The following is a 16,388-nucleotide window of genomic DNA, read 5'->3' as shown; positions in this document are numbered from 1 at the left end:
TGGGAAACTTAGATCTAAAGATTAATGTAACTAAATCACACACAATGATTGTGGGCCCACAGAAAGGTAAATCACATACAAAAACCTTTACTTGTAAGGGCGAGGTTCTCTCCAGGGTCCCTGTTTTCCCATATCTAGGGATCCTGTTTGATGAGAAAGGCACCTGGGCCCCGCAGATCAAGGCCAAGAACATCTCTCTAGCACGGTCCACAGCAGCCCTGATGGCCTTCACGAAAAAACTAGGGGCCAAACCAATGGAAGCTGTGTCGAAAGTCTACAAAAGCAAGTGTGTTTCCATTGCTTCATATGGTTCCGCTCTTTGGGGGTATGTTAATTTGGATAGTCTCCAGAGGGTAGAAAACAAGCTTATCAGACGAATTCTATCGGTCCCAAATTCTACACCCACCTACTCTATACACGAGGAAGTAGGCCTACCCTACATTATAGATGGACTGAAAATGGCTCCTTTACTTTTTTGGGCTAATACCTGGTTAAATACAGAGTTGTCTTTAAATCACAGTATTCTTAAAGATGTGATTGCAAGGGAGGGGGCAATGAAAATACTATGGCTGAAATACATAAAGTCATCATTCACTGCCCTTGGGAGACCCGATCTATACACAACACCTTCAAATATCAGGAGGGCAGATATTGTATGGATCAAGCAGGAATTCCAGGGGAGGGCCCGTTTAGAGAGAGAGGAGCTTGAAGTTAACAAACCATCAGTAAGAGCACATTTGGTCCTATCCTCTTCACCCTCTATGGAACCATATTTGCAATTTGTAACTAAACCCTTGCACAGATTTTTATTAACCAGACTTAGAATGAACCTGACCCACTATTCACTAGGTCGTTTTCCTGTGTGGGAAAAACCAGAGCATGCACCACCTTGTGAGTGTGACCAGTTCTCCAACCAGGACACCCTTCACTTTATGTTCTTTTGTGGGTTATATAATACGGAGAGGGGAAAATATCTAATACCTCTTTTAAAAACTATGGGCTTTATACAACTGTTACCAAATGCACATGTCACTTTTTGTGTTGCAAGTTTCCTTACAGCCGCTTATAGAGGAAGAAACAAAAGAATCCCTAGAACTGTATTGTTTTAAATCAAAATTGCACTAACATATTAATTTTTAACCTAATTTTAAATACTTTATGGCATTTTAATATTTGACTTTTTTAAGATGTGTAAATAAATGTATTGTGGGTGCTTTCAAAATATTTTCAATGTATGTATTACCTTTGCCTTTTATGATTTTAACAAAAATCGAATAAAGTGTATTTTGACTGATGTGTACTTTTGTTTGTGGTATCTTTAATAATCAGTATGTTGCTTTTTCGAAAAATATTTGTAATTTGTGCTTTTTTTTCAAAATGTTTGCTATGATTTTAAATAATCATGCAATCAGAATAAACTTTGAAATCTTATGGCACACCAAAATAGCAGTTTTGGTGGGCTTAGCTTTTGTCTGATTCCACGCAGTGTAGGAATGGGCCTGTCTATTCATTATGGGAAGTTCAAGGCCAGGAGCCTGTGTTATGAAATATTATTATTTTTTCTTTTGGAGTCAAAAAGGTATCTCACTGCGAAAAACAATGTAAACCTTAATGAATTTCATTATAAAAATACATTAATAGGGGGAGGAGCTTCGCGCGCAACCGTGATGGCCGCGTGAGCACAAGGCTCCCGGACCTTCGCCACCTCCTGCACTTATCCTGAATACTATCCTGGTTATGACGACGGGTCATTGAAGATGCAACCCAGCTGATATAATAGATGTTTTCAGAACTCGATTTGGACTCCGGGAACCAATCATATGATACTCTGAATTTTTGTGGCCTGCTCCACGGAACTGCCCCGGGCTCGAGTCAATGGCCTGCCCGGACAGTAATTGAACAACATCGGCCTGCCTGATCCTCCTTTCTACCCAGGTCTTAGCTTTCGGTTTCGCTTTTGGTCTTGGACCCTCTCCCGCCTCGGTCTCGCTCCTACCGCCCATGGCGTAATCAACTTCGCAACTTCGCTCCAGTATCGTGATCGCATGTCACTGGTCGTCGAATGGCAAGTTGTGACCTGCCCTTCTAGCGGACCCCTTTGGGTGAGCTGAATGGAGCCATTTTCAGCAGGTCTCGAGGACCCCTCGGGGACGCAACTTCTAAGATGGCTGGCAAACCGGAGATCGAGAAGCGAAAGACCAAGTCCGTCCACCGTGGGGGTACCGTACAATCGAATGTTATGGACCGATACACGCATCCTAAGGGATCCCCCAGTGGTGTGAGTAAGTCCCTGGGTGATGTGGGAGATGACTCGACGGCGGGAGACGATTTGACCCTACGTGATGTCATGGGCGCCATTGCCAGCATGAAGACATCTATTGGCCAACAATATGAGACTCTGGCTCTAAAACTTGACACTGTGGCAATCGATGTCAACCTGATTAGGGTGGATTTGGCTAAGACCAATGAAAAAGTTAAATCATTGGATTTGAAGACCTCCAGCCTCACGACTGATGTCTCCGATCTATAAACGGAGGTCCGCAATCTACGGTCTTCCAACGATTTCTTTTCTCGCCGACTGGAGGATTTTGAAGGTCGGGCAAGACGAAACAACGTTCGTATTGTTGGGGTCCCTGAAAAACCAGAAAGCCCAACTGTGGATCTCCTCGTTGAGGACCTCATCATCAACCATCTTGCACCTAAAGGTTTAAGCAACTTCTTTGCCGTTGAACGTGCTCACAGGGTGCCGGGAGGAAAGCCTAAGCTGGGTGCTACCCCACAACCCATAATTGCCAGGATCTTCAACTTTCGAGATAGAGATGCTATCCTGCAGGCGTCGCGGCTGGGTGGCCCCACGAAATTCGAAAATACCACGGTCGTGCAGAAGCAACGGATGGGGTTCCAGGGGGTGAAGAGACGATTGAGGGACTGGGACATGAAATACGCAATGCTCTTTCCAGCTCGGCTGCGTGTGGAATATGGGGATCGGACGTTTTTCTTTGATCACCCTGAGGCCGCTAGTGACTGGCTCGACACGCTGCCCAGGCAGCAGGAACACTCTGAACATTCTGGTGGAGCTGAAGGTGGCCCGATGGAGCAGGAATGAGAAATGGACCTGGTTTCCTGGATTACATACAGATCATCCGGCTGTGGTTTGCTGACTCTTAAACTGGCTTGATAGTAGTGATTACCCAGGGGTGGCGGGGGGGTGGGACTCTTCCTCCTCTAGGGTTTCTTTTCGTAGATTAGTTATATGTTAGGGCGACAGGCACACTGCAAGTTGGGGTGGCTTTTGAGTCTAACGCAGGGGTGCAGGGTGGTGGGTCGGGTTTCGGGTGTTTGTTGGGGGTGGAGGGGGGAAGTTGTTGGTGTTTCGTTTATTTCAAGGCATTGTATTGATTAACTTCTGGATTTGGATGTCGCGTTCGTTGTGGGGTGGATGCAGCAATTATTTCTGGGATGTGGGGTAGGGGATTGAAATTACTATGCTGGAATGTTAATGGGTTGGGGGATAGGATAAAGAGGGGTGTTGTGTTACAACTGTTGAGACGCCTCTCCCCCGATGTTGTACTACTGCAGGAGACACATCTGATAGAAAATACATGCCATGCTATGAATCGGCGGGGCTACCGTCTTCTGGCACATTCTGGATTCACCACTGGCTCTAGGGGGGCGGGCATACTGGTCAGGAGTTCCCTCCCTCTGGAGGTGGATGATATCATCCTTGATGATAGGGGGCGGTACGCCGCCATCACTGGAAGATGGGAGGGGAGGACTATCAATTTGCTTTCTGTCTATGTCCCGCCTGGCCTTCAGACTACGACCTTTGCCGACTTGGGGAGAGTGATTTTGGAGCTTCCGGAGGGTATCCTAGTGGTGGGTGGTGATTTCAACTCGGTTGTTTCCGGAGGTGACGATCGCTACCCCCCCAGGGAACTCGTAAGATCACGGTCCTGGCTGGGTGACTTCTTGGATACGTTGGGATTAATAGATTGCTGGAGGCATCTTCACCCTGGGCAGTTACAATACACGTTTCACTCTGGTGCACACGGTAGTCTCTCGAGACTCGATTACATTCTGATGCCCGCGACACAGGCCTCTTCTGTCAGGGAGATTAGACACTTGGCTAGGGGTATTTTGGACCACTCCCCGTTATGGCTTGTGATGGAAGCGAGGCAGGGAACTGAGGGTCGGGTAGCCCCGATTAACCCTTGGTATCGCCGCGATCCTAGGACCCGTGCGGAGTTGATCAACTCATTGGATCGATACTTCACGGAAAATGTGGGATCTGTGTCATCTTCTATCTCGCTGTGGGAAGCCTTCAAGACTGTTATCCGTGGCCAGGCACTATCATTAATCAATGGCGCTAAGAAACGTAGATGCGAGGCTGTGGTCCAACTTGAGACCGAAATAACTGACTTGGAAGTGGAATTGGAGCTTGGTGTCACTCAGGACAGGCTCCACCTCCTCAGTCTCAAGCAACTTGACTAGAGGGCACTGGTAACGGATGCCGCCAAAGTGATGAGTAGAGAACAGCAAGGACGTTTGTATGATGTGGGAGATAAGGTGGGAAAGTTGATTGCCTGGTTGGACAAGAAGGAGAGGGCGAGTCGTGTGGTCCCCTTGATTGAGAGAGTGGATGGAGTGAGAGTGACTGACCCTATTGAGATTGTGGAGTGTTTTGCGGAACACTTCCAAACTGTGTACTCCCCTGTCTCCGACAGGCCGGAGCAGGACTCGCATTTGCTGTTAAGAGACATTGCGCTGCCCCGCTTGTCGGATCTAGACAGGGAATCGATGGATGCCACACTTTCTGTCGAGGAGGTGGCGACTGCTATTCGCTCCGTGCAATCTGGAAAGGCCATGGGCCCTAACGGACTCCCCATTGAGCTCTACAAATTGCGCCCTGATAAATTAGCGCTGTATCTTCGGTCTATGTTTTTGGAGTCGTTAGATGTGGGCTCCCTCCCTTCTGATCAACGACTTGCATCTATTGTCGTGGTTCATAAGGAGGGGAAGCCACGAGATCGTTGTGTATCGTACAGACCTATTTCGCTCTTAAATGCTGAGCCCAAGATCCTCGCGAAAGTGCTCGCAAACCGCTTGATAACTGTAATTGGCTACCTGATCCATCCAGATCAATCCGGTTTCATTCCATACCGTAACACGGCATTGAATCTGCGGCGCTTACATGGCGCCCTTGCGAGGGCTGCGTCGCTACGTGAGCCGGCCATATTGGCCTCCCTGGATGCCACAATGGCGTTCGATACGCTAGAATGGCCGTACCTATGGGCGGCCTTTGCGAGGTTTGGTTTTGGCCCTGTTTTTATCGGCTGGGTGAGATTGCTATACGAGGAACCATTGGCTCAGGTGGTCGTGAATGGTCGAGTTTCTGGGCCGTTTACCCTCGGAAGGGGTACGCGCCAGGGGTGTCCGTTGTCTCCACTTCTTTTTGCCCTCGCCTTGGAACCCTTGGCAGCCTGGCTGAGGTGGGAGCCATCGAGGAAGGGTATTCGGTGGACCCCGGACTTTGAGGACCGAGTGTCACTTTACGCGGATGATATCCTATTGTATCTCACGTCACCTCGGAAGTCGCTGATAGTGTTGTTTGATGTTTTAAATTCTTTCGGGAAGAATTCCTGCCTCGTAATTAACTGGTCAAAGTCTTGTGTATATGTCCTTTCGGGTGAATCTCCTCCCTTGCCGCGTGGTTGTCCCATACAGGTAGTGCAGGCGGGATTCAAATACTGGGGGGTCTTTATTGCCCTAGATCCTATGGTCCGCTATGAACGTAACTTGCTCCCCCCGCTTCAACGCCTAAGGACTGATGTTGTGGCCTGGCTCAAGCTTCCGTTGTCCCCCCTTGGACGAGCAGCATTGTTTAAGATGATGTCACTGCCCCGGTTTTTATATGCGTTACAAAACACATTTGACGTTATCCCAGCGAGCTACTTTCGAGAGGTGGAAGGTCTACAGAGGCAACTGATATGGGGCGGGCGATCCCGCATTGCCCTTGCCAAGCTGACACTCCCCTGGTACGATGGTGGAATCGCACTCCCAGATATTAGGCGCTATTATTGGGCCTCCCAGCTGGGGGCAATCAATCATGGCACGTATGGTCCTGCGTCGAACCCCGCGTTCAAAATGGACAAGCGGCTGTTGCCTGGCGGGGATTACAACAGGGCGCTCTATACAAAATCTGCTGTGAAGATGCTCACGGGTCCAACTAAGATAGCGGTGCAAGCATGGGATTGTGCGAATGCTGCAATGGGATGGAAGGATAGGTTGACTCGAGCGACTCCACTTTATGCATCCAAGAGGCTTGGCTCCCTGTGGAAGACGAAAGGCTTTGATAGGTGGGAAGTGATTGCTATTTGCGGAGTGAATGATGTCTGGGTCAAGGACAGGGTCAAGACTTTTGAGGAGTTGAAAGTGGAATACGAGTTGAGTGATAGGGAGTTTTTCCGTTATGTTCATATTCGCCACGCGTTGACCTCGGTCTTTCGTAGGGTACCACTATCCCGGAGGCATCCCCACTTGAAGACCGGATACTGGACGGGCACGTCCCCGACAGTACAATTTCGCTGATTTATAAAAAGTTGATAAATAATCGGGTTGGCCTCTTAGACCGTCTCAGAGAGGCCTGGACCGGCGATGGTCTGGAGTTGGACGATGAAGACTCTCAGTCGGCGGTATCTTCGCCGAAGGAGGTTGCAATTCCGGCTCGTCTCCGGTTTGTGCAGCTTAAAATCCTCCACCGGATCTATGTGACTGGTCCTTGCCTTATTAGTATGGGGTATTCCTCGGACGGGATGTGTAGGCGTGGATGCGGTCTACTGGGCACTTTTCTTCACATACTCTGGGAGTGCCCGACGGTTGTGCTTTACTGGAACCGAGTGCATGCGGTTATGGAAGAGGTCACGGGTGTTGCGTTGTTGCCTGAAGCTAGGAGATGTTTGTTGAATGTTTGGGAGCCGACTGACTATGATGTGGCTCAGACTCAGTGGGTGACCCTCGGGAATATGATAGCCAAGAGAGATATTGCCCAATTGTGGGGTTCTCAGAGGCCGCCCACTGTTCTGGTATGGAAGGAAAACATGGACTGGTGTATGTTTAGAGAGAAGACAACATACGTGGCACGTGGCAGGCCCCGAAAATGGGAAAAAGTCTGGGGCCAGTGGAACTCCTATCGGGGTGAAATATGTACACCTCCCTCCACACATGTTGAGACCACTTCACCTTCCCCCTGACCCGACATTCCTACTACTGTTTCAGCTAAACTGCCTCCTGACTTGCAGCTTCCCCTCGCTTTCCCTCATCCTATATTGTTGACTGTACTAGGGTGTGTGCCTTCCTTCCCACAGGACGCTTCACCATTTGTAACGATTGTATTGCCTTGTTTCTTTGTTGTTTGTTGTTTATGTTTTAAATTTTAATAAAAAGAAATATATTTTAAAAAAATGCATTAACATGTGAAATGTTGATGACTGGTTTTAAACATGGATAACTTCAGGGGAACATGATGTATATGGACCAGAAATAACTATATGGAGGAAAAATAGTGGTGACTTGTAATATAATTGCATCTATTTGTATTTCTAGATTATACAAAGACGGGAGTAAAAATTACAGTCTTGAAAAAGAAGGTGTTATAAGATCAAATCCTTCGAAACGCATCGAGGCAACTAATTGATGCCACAAATTTAATTGCTGTACTATTACCTTAGATGGTCACAAAAATGTGGTAACTGATGGGTGTTTAGGATACACATTTGTTGAACAGCATCGAATTGTGGCAGCTAATGACAAAGAGTATTGTCTTTATAAACTCTCACAGGACATCTTGTTTATATCTAATGTTATTTTTGTTTATTCATTTGTGATTTTTAATGTGTTTTTATGATCAAGAAGTGACTATGATGTTTGGAACTCATAGAATGTTTTATGAATTGTTGTCAGAATACATTTTCATAATGATTTTTATAAACTTTTAGAACATTTGTGCCAATACTTGGGTGAAATTGAGTGCAACAGTGGTGGAATGAGGAGATGAAAGAGTGGTAAATACAATTGTATGAATGAAGGTTGAAGAATTGAACTAAACCCAGAGGACATTCATATAAAGTTCTTGCTTGAACCCTAGTCCTTTGGGAAACCAAGGGTCCCTCTCCCTTTTTTGATAAAATGAATTATATCCACCCTATAAACACGTAGAGGAGAGGAGAATATGACACTTTACAATGCACAAGTTTCAACACGTGTCATTACAACAAATTATTTACACTGCAAAATCCATTACAACGCATGTTGTTACAATGCATGTCATTACAATGCATAATCCATTACAACGCAATTACTATTCTAACTCCGCTGAGGCGTTACTTTTGGGAATGCGTTGTAATGGATTATGCGATGTAATGACATGCGTTGTAATGGATTTCTCATTGTAAAAATGTGTTGTAATGACACGCGTTGTAACGCTTGCGTTGTAAACGATGTTTCCCTGTCGAGGCATCTGAAGAACAAGAATCCACTCTAAAGGGTTTTAGAAGTCAAATCATTATATTTATTATGTTCAAATGAACAGCGATTAAAACGTGTTAGTAAGTGGGAGGGATATCTTTACGCATCAAGCAAAAGTGACAGTTGTCCCGTCACGGACGTGACGTCATCATTCACCCGGACTTCCGCTACCCATGGGTGTCCCTCCCAGGAAACTGACGTCAGTGTCAGTGTGGTGACTGTGACACCAAGGGGCCCATTATGATGTCGGGTGGATTGCCCCCGCCAGGCTGGCGGTAGCCACCGCCGGCCTGGCAGGGGCAATCCGCCGGACATCCTCTCCAGAATTCCCCCCCGCCATATTAGAATGGCGGGGCGGACCTCAGCGGACGGAAAGACCGTCCGCCGCTTTTCCGCCCCGGTCGCCTTGCGGCCGGGGCGGAAAAGGTTTAATATGGTGGCGGTGTTTATTAGACACCGCCAGCCATATTATCATGGGCTTTCAGACATGCCTTTCCTTGGCAAAGGCATGCGGTCTTCACTCTGGGGGCCCCCTGAGGGGCCCCAGAGTGAAGGAGGGGTGGGGGTTGCATACGGGGGGTACCTGTGGTGCCCACCTTCATTTGCATAAACAAAGCGGCAGGCACCGCGCGTGCCTGCCGCTTTGTTTATGCAAATGCTGTAATGCATTTCTAGCATTGTGGCGGGCGGTGCTGAGAGTACCGCCCGCCACAATGCTAGAAATGCAGGCTGTGCCCGCCACTGTGGCGGGCACATCCTAATACCCCTCATGGGACCCCCGCCCTTATGGCGGGCGGTCCCGATTTCTGATAGGATGGCGGGCGGACTAAGTCCGCTTGTCATCCTAATGACCCCCCAAGTGTCAAGTGTGTTGTGACATCTCCCTGGTCATGTGTTTGTCACATGCCTTGGCCATGGCCCCTGTATCTAGGGGTTTGGGTTATGCAAACATTGCAGTACTAGAGGTGTGCTCAGTGTTTCTGAGTGTAACAAGGCAAGTCTGGGCATGTTCAGACAGTTGACAGGGACCGATGTCTGCCTCCTCACAGGGAGGAGCAGCGGAAATACACTGCCAGCCCCCACCTCCCAAGACTGCCTAACCCAAAGGGGCAGGTCAAATGTGGCTTTTTATAAAAATAAAAACATGCAGCACATGTACAGACTGGATCAGCGAGGGTGTATTCTGCCTCAAAGCAAGACAGCTAAAAACCACAAGTATAGATGCCTTGATGAGGGAAATTGTGTGTAAAGCGCAGCTAAGTGAGGCCAACACACCTGTGTGGGGGGGGGGGGGAGGGGTTCACACAGATACGCATTTTCGAGAGGAGTTGCTACCCCCATTATCTTATCTGTCCTGCTTTTTACTGCTTACTCCAAATGATGAACTTTCAACCTCTGTTTTTTTATTTTATACTTTTCACAGTAGCAAACAGATGATGTGAAACGAAACCCAAAACCCCAACACATATTTCTGTGACACCCCTCACCAAAGTGAGGCCTATGCATAATTAGCAAACATTCCCCTACCATGTATAAAATTGCTTCCCCGTGCAGCCTCTACACACAATCAGTAGCAGAAACCTTCTAAGTTTGTGGACCTTTGGGATACCACCAGGCAAAATGGAGAAAAGCGTAGACCAGAATGGCAAACTGTTGCTACAAGTCAACTGTTAAAGGTAAATAATGGTTCAGGGTTTAATAGTTATGATATATTTTTTTTATGTTTTTCACAATTATAATGGCTTTTGTATTTTATAATAACTGTCCCCCGCAATATAAAGGCTGTGTGTCACTGTGAGCCTTTTGATAACCTGGCACAGTTCCAACTGCAAATGCCTGTAATACACAGGTTTATAGCAAGGCGTGTGGCACAGCTCATAGAAGCAACTTATATGTTCTGTCCTCAATATAGTATATTCACAATATAGTAAACCTTTTACAAATAAAAATAATGTGCAGCTGTACCCACCCTCCGCGGTAGGTCCTGAGGTGTATGTAGTGCGGCCCTGGTGCTCCGTGGTGCGGTCCCTGCTCCTGGGTATGGCAGGCGGTGCGTGTTATGGCCCAAGGGTCTCGAGGTGGGTGCTGGGACTCTGTTATATGGCTTCTGCTCTTGGTATGTGCCAGGTGGTCCATGATGGGTCCCAGGGTTGGGCCTTTGGTATGGTCCCAGGGCCTCCCTAGTGTGGACCCTGGGGTCTGTGATGTGACACCAGCTCCTGGTATGCAGCAGGTGGGGCCCCTGGCTCAGGGTTGGGGCCCTGTGCTCATTTGGTACGGCCCCAGGCTCCATAGTGCAGCCACAGGGCTTTATGATGTGGCCCCTTCTCCTGGTGTGTGGCAGGTAGTCCCTGGTGTGGCCCCTGTGCTCCGTTGGTATGGCCCAAAAGCACCGTAGTGCGGCCTGATGGATTTTATGATGTGGCCCCCGCTCCTGGTATGTGGATGGTGGTCCCTTGTGTGGCCCAGGGCTCTGGGGTGAGGCCCTGGGCTTCTTTGGTATGGCAGACGGACCATGTTGAGCGGACGGAGGTCAGCTGAGGTCTGGAGCCGTAACACGGCTGCCTTACTGCTCTACTGACGTGTGACACATGTAGCCTCTTACGAACCACGTAGGATGTTTTACGGCTGTAGAGGTAGCCGTAAAATAACCCTCGTGGTTCATAAGAGGCTGTACTTGTTGGTCCTCCAGGCCCTGACTAGACCAGGTAACACAAGCCTGACAGTATTCTGGCACATGGAGCAAGGCAGCTCCCAAGTTGATGATTAGCGTCTGGCAAATTGAGCCATGCTTAATACTTTATATGTGTTTGAGGAATTGTGTCATTCTCCGTGTGACTGTACACCGTTTGTGACTGCAGTTTGGAATTTTCGGTGGCATTTGCTCTGTAACCACTCTCCATCTTGAATCATTTTGTGCACAGCAGAGATGTCTGCAATCAAGAGATTGGCTTCAGTTTACTGTGATGTTCTGGCTAAGAAACAGGACCGTGGAAGGGGCTGGGAGCATAATAGTGTAATTAAGAGCCTGCTTGAGGGACAGAGCTGGTGCATTTTGGGCTGGAGTTCGAGCCCCTACGCCGGTTCAAAATCCTGTGATTCTGTACACATCACTTAATCTTCCACTGCATTTAAAAAATAAATGTATCCAGGTGTAATGTGACTAGAGATCATGTAAAACACCCAATGTTCACTTAATATAGTGAATGGTCTAGATGTATGCTTTCTGAACACTGTGGATCTTACATTGAACTGTTAAATATGCATGCTAAACTATGTAAATATGAAGTGCGCATGGCACTGTGAAAATCGCTCTAACAATAAGGAAACTTGTAGGGCTTTTCATGGCTAATGTAGAAACAGATATGGTGTTTCGTCCTTAACCTAGGAATGTGAACAGGTGAATTTCCACAGGAAACTAGCAATGTAATTTTCTTGAGGTGCATTGTAGAAGGTATCATGGAAATGTATATTTAACCAAGGAAATATTATGAGAAGATAAAAGTAAATAATTAAATTGATAGCGTAATTAAAAAAAGGGTAGTTTTGAAATTGGTTAGTGAATGTTCGTAGACATGGCGCAAGGCTAAACAGGTATTATAATTTTCAGCTGGAAATGTAGCAAATGCCACGGTACACTTAACAGGACCTAGGGATGTCTTTGGTAAATCTGCAGCTTTGTTCAAAGCAATAATATTAGGCCTTGCAATGACATATGTTGATGTTCCTACAATATTGTTAAGAACTACTCCATCTTAGACAAAGCAACGTGTGGTATCGCTTAAGTGAAAATTGGCGTTTACAAAAATGTACAAAACCTTTTTTTAAACAGCTACATGCCTGAGAGGTGTGCGATGTAGCGCAACCCAGAGATTTAGACCACTTATTAGAGATGTTTAAAATCCCGTTTAATTACCCTCTGTTGGATACGCAACATGTTAAGAAAGGGTGCTCCAACAACTGTAAATTAATTTATATTATGAACAACACTTTTTGAATTGCGTTGTTTGTTAGAGATGATTTTAAAAGAAGCCTGTCTTCTCTACCCCCAGAGGATCTCCCAGAAATAACTTGGACCCACGAGGAAACAGCTGCCTTTTAGCAATGTATAGATATTTAGATTTTTATAGTTCTGAGCCCTTTGCTAACAGCCGTGTCTCAACACCTCAGAATTATTTTTATCAAAATGTATTCTTGTGTATTTATTTTAATTTTATTTTATTTTGAGAGTTTTATACAGCGCGAACAAGACCCTCTCAGGTATCAGAGCGCTTTACAAGGAGGTGTCATTGTTACCTAGTACATGTACATGACATGGAGTTCAATGTGCGTCAATGCTAGAATAGACATAGTCTTGTAGGTACATAGTTATATGGTACATAGCAAAATGATCATAAAATAACACGTATCATGTAATTACAGTATCTGCGATAAGTAGGAAGACTGAAGGCATTCTAAAGTTCCATATCGAAGATATGTAGGGTCGTATATTAACAGTGATCCAGGCTCAGGTGCATTTCGCCATGAGAAGCGATTTCACTTCTTTTTTGAAAGACGCAGTCGAGAGTATAAGTATGTATGAGTGTTTTTACAGGTTATGACATTGATCAATGTGAAAGAAAATGCCGATCTCCGCACACCTCCTGGCACACTGGTCCGAGTCAAAATTACACTGTCTATGTTGGAGCATCCTGGGGGTATATGACCTGTGTAATACTTGGAGTTGGATCAGTCTAAACTGCGTTCATATGGAGATTTCCCTGGGGCTCCGTGTGGCTGCCATCTAGTCGTCATCTTCTAAAAAACCCAAGTCTATCTCCCATGCCTCCCTCAGTGGGCCTAGAGGGTCAGAGAGATTATTCAGTAGTTTTCGATATGTAAGTGAATTGGGGTCTAGTAGTAGTCGGTCCTCCCGTGGGGAGTAGTCGGGCAGTGACTCTCTGGCACATGACAACGCAGGGCATGTCTCAGTTGTAGGTAGTGGAACCGCTCTCCATTGGTCATTTGGTATTCTGTTTGCAGCTCTTCAAAAGTAGCCATGGTCTCGCTCCGCCAGACATCCCCAAAGCTATCTATTCCGATGAGACTCCATATGTGAAAACCCTGCAGGCGCACAACTTCGTCCAGCACATCACTTCCCCAAAGTGGGGTTTGTTTTGTTAGCTTAGACTCATACCCCAATGACTTTGTAGATGCTAGCCATGCTTATACCACTGTCCCCGTGTGCACGGGGAGAAGCTTTTTCCGGCTCCTGGTGTACAGCGCTGCAGGATATCCTCCTTTACCATTGCATGGTGATCAACCCCATATGCAGCTCGGAGTAGGACGCGAAGGCCCAGCCCTTTACATGTATACGCTGGGCTGCAAGATAGTAGTTCCTAATGTCTGGGATCACCAGTTTGCCCTCATAGACCCCTCGCTGTAGTTTGCGCAGCGCTGTACGTGGTTTACCGCCCTCCCACAGTAAGTTGCCCTGCTCTCCTTCGATTGCCTGGAAAAAAGCATCGGGGATCTGATAAGGGATGAATGCTCCCAGTGTTTTCTCCCCCCTAAGAATATTGCCTGGCTTTATTCTTACTGGCAAGATCTTTATCTGAACAATCCCTAAGGTTCCGGCACATCAAATTTATAGAAGGTATACCCAGTAATCTCAACGACAGACCGTGTAAGCATGGTGATTGTAGAAGACCTTATGCGCGATAGTGGGGTTCGCTCAGAGCTAGAGAAAAGCTATTACTCAATATTCACACCATCGCAATCTAAGCAAATGTTACATTGTGCAGAACTTGTCGCTCTATAGCTCTCTTTTTTTTAACACATCTTTATTTGATTTTATATTTACAGAAAAACAACTCCCCCCCCCCACCCCCCCCCCCCCCGCTGGTCAGACAAGAGAAAAGGTTCAATACAAAAGGAAAACACAATGAAGAAATTAATGCTGGATAATGGTTCACACAATTATAGAAAAAGAAAAGAAATGATAATAAAAAAAACATCTTCGTAGAGAATTCGGATATAAATTGATCAAATGCATTCTGAGTCATTATTTACTGACATTCCATTTTTATAGAATTTACTTCAAATTAATTAGCAAAACATTCTGCTAGGAATTGCCTTGAGATTGTGACCATTCAATTAGGGGATTCCAAATTCTAAGCCCCCTAACCCTTCGCTTCCTGCCTTTTCTTTTATAAATAGCCATTTCTAAATTAAAAATAGCTAATAGTCTGGCAAACCATTGTTGAAATGATGGGGGGTTGGGGTCAAGCCAGGCAGACGCAATACAAATTCTTAAGACAGCCATTGCAGTGGGGGGAAGATGGCGGCCGAGTAGGAAGCTCGGTCGGAGAGCTCCCGCTCACCCGTGATTCATCATAGCAGAGGTTGGGGAAACAGCTCCAGCATGGACGCAACTAGACCCGAGGTGAATTATTAAGAAGCGACGCATAGTGGGGATTGAATTTACGAACCAAACGAGTGCTAGGAAGACATTCTTATCCAAATAACGGACTGTACCTGGTATGGTGTTTTCTGGGGCCGCCTCTCTCTCGCTGCGCAGTGGTGAGAAGGGTGAGGCTTGTTGTTTGCCCTGCGGCGTCTGGGAGGTTGAGGCTCGCTGCCCCACATACGGTACTTTTGTGACAGTGAGCGCATTTTTGTTCTTGGATTCCCCGAGGGCTGTCAGCGGAACGTGTGGGCGCCGGGGAGCAGGTGAAGCGGAGAGGAGCTCCGGAGCTCGTGTTACAGCGGGGGCAGGCAAGTGGAGCGCCGCACAGAGAGCAAAGTCGCACTGCCGCCGCGCCTCCGGAAGACTGAGCTTTCAGTTCCGGGGCGCGAGCTGCAGAGCCAGAGCCGGAGCCAGAGAACTGAAGCGGCTGCTCGAAGGGGTCAGTAGGGAAGAATCTGAATCGGACTCTGACTCGATAACGAGCATACCGAGAAAAGAACTGGATAATGCGATAGGGGTGAGGAAAGTCTATGGAAGTACACTCAGCAAAATAAAGGAATACAAAGAGGCAAGACTAGAGGAAACAAGTCCCGAATACAAGGAGAAAGAGATAAATAATCATCTAAGTACCGAAAGTATTGAAAGTATTTGGATTTTGGATAAACTGCCTCACAAAACATACGAAGCACAGCAAGCCCAACAAACGAACATACACAATAAAACATACTATAACCTAAACAGTGTTAAAAGTATTGATAGTCGACCCTGTCAACTTCGTAAATATTTTTTGCCGGGCCAGACATATAAATATTTTCAACCTTGCCAAATCACAAATACAAATACAGAAAAGAAAACCTCCACAAACAATCAGCACATGAGTAAAGTCACTGAATTAACGCAGGAGGTTTCAGAAGAGAAAATACCTCAAGACTCAAAAAACCTTCTGAAAAATCAAGTTGAATCTAAATCAGAAATAGAATCAGAGCCTCGGCAACAAGAAACTCAGCCTAACACGGTGAAATCCTTCTACAGTCTACGCAATAGAAAATTTCTGAGTCAGGAGCAGTTCCCAAAGGGTATCACACCGAGAGTGAGCAGGAAAAAACAAAAGACCATACTCAGAGACTCCCTAAAGAACAACTTAGAGAAGGAGGAAAAATCAAAAGTGAAAGTAAAAGTTACTCCCTCTCTTAGGTCTTACTTTAAAATTCAGCAACAAGAGCTAAACTCGGGTCCTTCTAGCTCCGTACAACCACAAAAATCATTAGAAGCTTGGGGAAGTGAGAAGGAAGAAACAACCAAATCTACAGATACTCTTTCCTTAAGAAAGGAAATTCAACGAGGAATTCCCCTCCTAGCAGGAAAACCGAGTCCAAGCAAGATAAAGAAAGGGAGAAAACCTCGAACTAAGAAAAAG

This window comes from Lissotriton helveticus, chromosome 10 (assembly GCF_964261635.1).
Source record: "Lissotriton helveticus chromosome 10, aLisHel1.1, whole genome shotgun sequence".
Taxonomy (NCBI): domain Eukaryota; kingdom Metazoa; phylum Chordata; class Amphibia; order Caudata; family Salamandridae; genus Lissotriton; species Lissotriton helveticus.
The sequence above is the reverse complement of the archived record's forward strand: the minus strand, read 5'-3'. Positions refer to the sequence as shown.